The following is a 4,223-nucleotide window of genomic DNA, read 5'->3' on the forward strand; positions in this document are numbered from 1 at the left end:
GTATGTGTATGTGTGCGTCAGACTGTGTGTGTTTGTGCATCTAATATGCTGCACAGGCTCACTTCAGAGGCGGCTTTACTACAGTGTGCCATTAAAAGATGCACTGAGACTGCAGTGTCACTGCTGACTGAAACTGATGCTACCGACAGCCTTGCTCATCCTGAGGAGAGGGAGAAAGAGGATGAGAGAGAGAGAGAGAGAGAGAGAGAGAGAGAGAGAGAGAGAGAGAGAGAGAGAGAGGGTAGTGTGGGGGGGAGGGCTGAGAGAGAGGTGTGACAGAGAGAGAGAGAGAGAGAAAGCGAAAAAAAGCAAAAGGGAGGTTGAGGTTCTCTGTGTGTGTGTGTGTATGTTTGTTAGAGTGTGTGTGTGTGTGCGTGCACGCACATGTGCAAATGTATACGTGGGTGTGTTTGTGTGTATGAGTGGGAGACAGAGGGGGAGACACAGGGAGGGAGGGGGGGTAGCAACAGAGATAACGCAGAGAGGGGGTAGAGAGGTGTCAGGGAGAGAAAACAGTGGTGAGATAGAGAACGGGGGTGGTGTGTGTGTGTGTGTATGTGTGTGTCCCTAGAAAGATAGTGATGTGTGCAAAAGAGTAAGAATGAGAATGATAGAACTGGGGAGGGAGAGTGATAAGAGGTGAAGGGAGGGAAGAATATATGAATGGAAGATGAGAGGCTGATCCCCTATAGCAATGCAGCGACATGGCTGCCATCAACACGTAAACAGCTGCACCAGGATAAACAGTGTGTAGCCTATGTACAGTATGTGTGTGTGGAGTTATAGACACCTATATATAAATCTCTGTTCCAGAAGAGGTGATGTTTTCAGCTGACTTTTGAGAGTGTGTGTGTGTGTGTGTGTGTGTGTGTGTGTGTGTGTGTGTGTGTGTGTGTGTGTGTGTAAAAACAATATTGCTGTAGTCAAAAGAAATAGATAAGACAAGAGCCAGCCCACTGGCTTGGCACAGCATGGCATGGCAAGGAAATGTACCTCAAATACGCAATCGCTGCTACAGAGACAAGGGGCTGCTGCACACACATACACAAACACACACACACACACTAAAGAATGCTAAAAGTCTACTCTCCTTTTCCTCTGACTTTTTCTCCTTCACACACACACACACACACACACACACACACACACACACACACATTCAGACTAACTGTGGGTTCCCTGCATGATGCAACACAATGAAAGGAAGCTGATTATCATGGAGATTGGGAGGCGTGTGGAGAGCAGGTTTCTGTGTGTGTGTGTGTTTGTGTGTGTGTATGTGTGTGTGTGTGTTTGTGTGTAGGTGTGTGTAGGTGTGTGTGATGGTCAGTAAAGGGCATACTGAAATTGGCAACTCATTGCCATGGTGAAATGAAAGGTGAAAGCTCCCCTCTGTGTCTCTCCCCCTCTCTTGCTTTCCCTTTCTCTGCCTTCCTTCCTCTTTCTGTCTCTCACGCTCAGACCAAAACAAATATATGAGGTCAAGGAGAGGAGAGGATGAAAAAAATTTGACAAAAATAGGATAAATGATAGACTGTTTGCACAGATTGAGGACAGGGAAAGGAGGAGAAGAGGACAAGCCAAGATCATTGTTAAAGACTGAATGGTCATCTATCTCTCCACGTCTTCCCCTCTTACTTTTAATCTTTCTGTCTCTACATTGATCTGTCCCTTTGTCTTAATCCGATTTCTCAATTACTCCAGCCTCAATTTTTAACTAGATTGCCGTAGTCTCCATTTGTGTGCGTCAGTGTGTGTTCTTTTACAAGTACCGCACTATAAGCCCCAAGTGCCCACCTAATTGCCCCGGAGGCTCATGGTTATTTACTGTGGGGGGTTATTAGGTAGCCAGAGAGAGAGAGACAGAGAGAAAATGTTTGTCCCTCATTAAAGAGAAGTGCCACGAACACAAGCGGGGCTGTAGGGAGCAACCGGACCACAGCACCGTCATTAAAAAGCACACACACACACACACACACACACGCAAACACAGTCAGCTGCTAATGAATGTGGACAGTCCATCTATGACTCATAGCATGCCATTTGTATTCATATTGAAAGACCGTCCCTGTTTCTTTTTATAAATAGTAGGAGTCTTTCCTGATTCCATTGCTATGGTGGTTTAAACATATGAACATCTTATGCTGCTACATGTTTACAAAGTTCAGTTAAATTCAATACTGACTGACCAGAAGGTGTACAATATATTCAGATAACAGCATAACTTTGATGTAGAGGCCTGTTCCAAATGAAAGGTGGAACTTGGCTCAGCTGTCTCATACTTGCCCCCAAATATAGACCAATTTAAAGAACGTTTTATGCCAAAATATGAATAAACAAACGGAAAGTGGTATAATTTGGGTAATACCATCCTGACTCATGTGTTTATGAAATATAATGCACTCTGTATCAATACTGACTGGCAAGGAGGTGTGCAATATTTTTTAGATAACAGCGTGACTTTGATGTAGAGGCCTAATCGCAGTTTGAAATGAAAGCTGGAACTCTGCCGAGCTGTTACAAGGTTAAAGTACTTACTCCCAAATATAGTCCAAAGAACGTATTGCGCCAAAATCTAAATAAACAAATGGCAAGTGGTCATGGTGTAATGTGGGTAATACCATCCTGATCCAAATGTTTATGAAAAATAACGCACTCTGTGATGGCAAACCACTCTCTTTTTTTTTTTTTTTGGCTAAAGGTTATGAGCTTATGTGTTATAATTTACAACACCTGTACCTGTAATTACATGAAGCGCACACATATAGAAACCAACACAAAATGTAAACACATGTCTGTGACATGATGTATACTAATACAAACAGACAACACAGAACACAAATACTTTCTCCACATCCCCGCATCTACACACACACACACACACAGGTGTAAATAGGGCCTCCATTTTCATGTGCATCATACAACCTCACGTACACACACACATGTAGCGCATTTCCAGGAGCTCAGCTTGAGTGCAGTGTGAGAGGGTGGGTACACGCTGTTCCAGTGAACAGTATACCAAGACTGCTAACCTAGATCTGATTACACACAGTAGCTGCTCGTGTGCACAGCTGTCTGTGTGTGTGTGTGTGTGTGTGTGTGTGTGTGTGTGTGTGTGTGTGTGTGTGTGTGTGTGTGTGTGTGTTCATACATTCCCATGTGTGTGTGTGTCTGGCCTGCACTTGGGCCTAATGCAGTTTGAAGGTAATATGTTTTTATTGGACTAGCCAGGCCAGTGTCAGTGCAGTGTGTTTGTCTAATGAGGGCTGAGGTGGAGGGAGGGAGGGGTGCTGGGGGTGTTGAGAAGAAGAGCAAGGGGTTACTGCAGGGAAGAGAAGACAGAGGTTGTGATGAGAGTGAGAGAGAAAGTAAGGAGGGGGAAGGAGGGAAGAGGAAAGGCTCATCTGTATGCTGGTTACTGTGTGCTGCTTGTTTGATCTGGAGGGAGTACTTAGTGCTGGATGGTGGGACGCTGCAGAGAGAGGACGGCAAAAATAAGGTTCTTGCAATAGAGTGTGTATGTGTGTGTGTATGTGTGTGTGTGTAATTAGGTGCGAGGTGTTGGGTGCAGCACTTTGCTCATTAAAAGGATCTGGCTGCTGTCCAGCTGTGTGCAGTTCATCAACTGTCCTTCATGTCTCTCATCCTCTTCCTCTCATCATCCATCCTTTCCTTCCGTCCTCCCTCAGCCAGCTCTTCTTCTCTTTTCTTCTCTTCTCTTCTCCTCTCCTTCTCTTCTCCTCTCATTTTGTCACCTCATTTCTCTCCTTCTGCCCCCTCAGTTCCTTCCTCTTCCTTTGCTGCACCATATCCTTCCCTTCCAGCATTACTGCAAGTAAACATTGCTTTGCAATGCTGTTGCAAATAGACAGAAAAGGGGGGAGCCAGGGTGGTGGGGGGCATCTTTCATCACTGAGGAGCATTTGATCAAATGTGCCTCATTAGAGCTGAATATATCATGCCTGTAAAAGATCAGTAATGAACACATTTGCGCTTACTAATAAGTGTATGTGCGAGTACGAAGTCTCACAGACGTGTGGATGCTTTTTGTGCAATGTTATTTATTCAGTCTATGAGACTGACAGCTTGTTAGTAGAATACACCTGTTGGCACTGTGCTAGCATATCAGAAATCATACATTTGCTCCAACGAGAAATATCACATACAGGTACTTGTTTGTTAACTCCAAAAGCTAACAATACTGTGTATATGTGCAACACTGA

This window comes from Thunnus maccoyii, chromosome 18, assembly GCF_910596095.1.
Source record: "Thunnus maccoyii chromosome 18, fThuMac1.1, whole genome shotgun sequence".
Taxonomy (NCBI): domain Eukaryota; kingdom Metazoa; phylum Chordata; class Actinopteri; order Scombriformes; family Scombridae; genus Thunnus; species Thunnus maccoyii.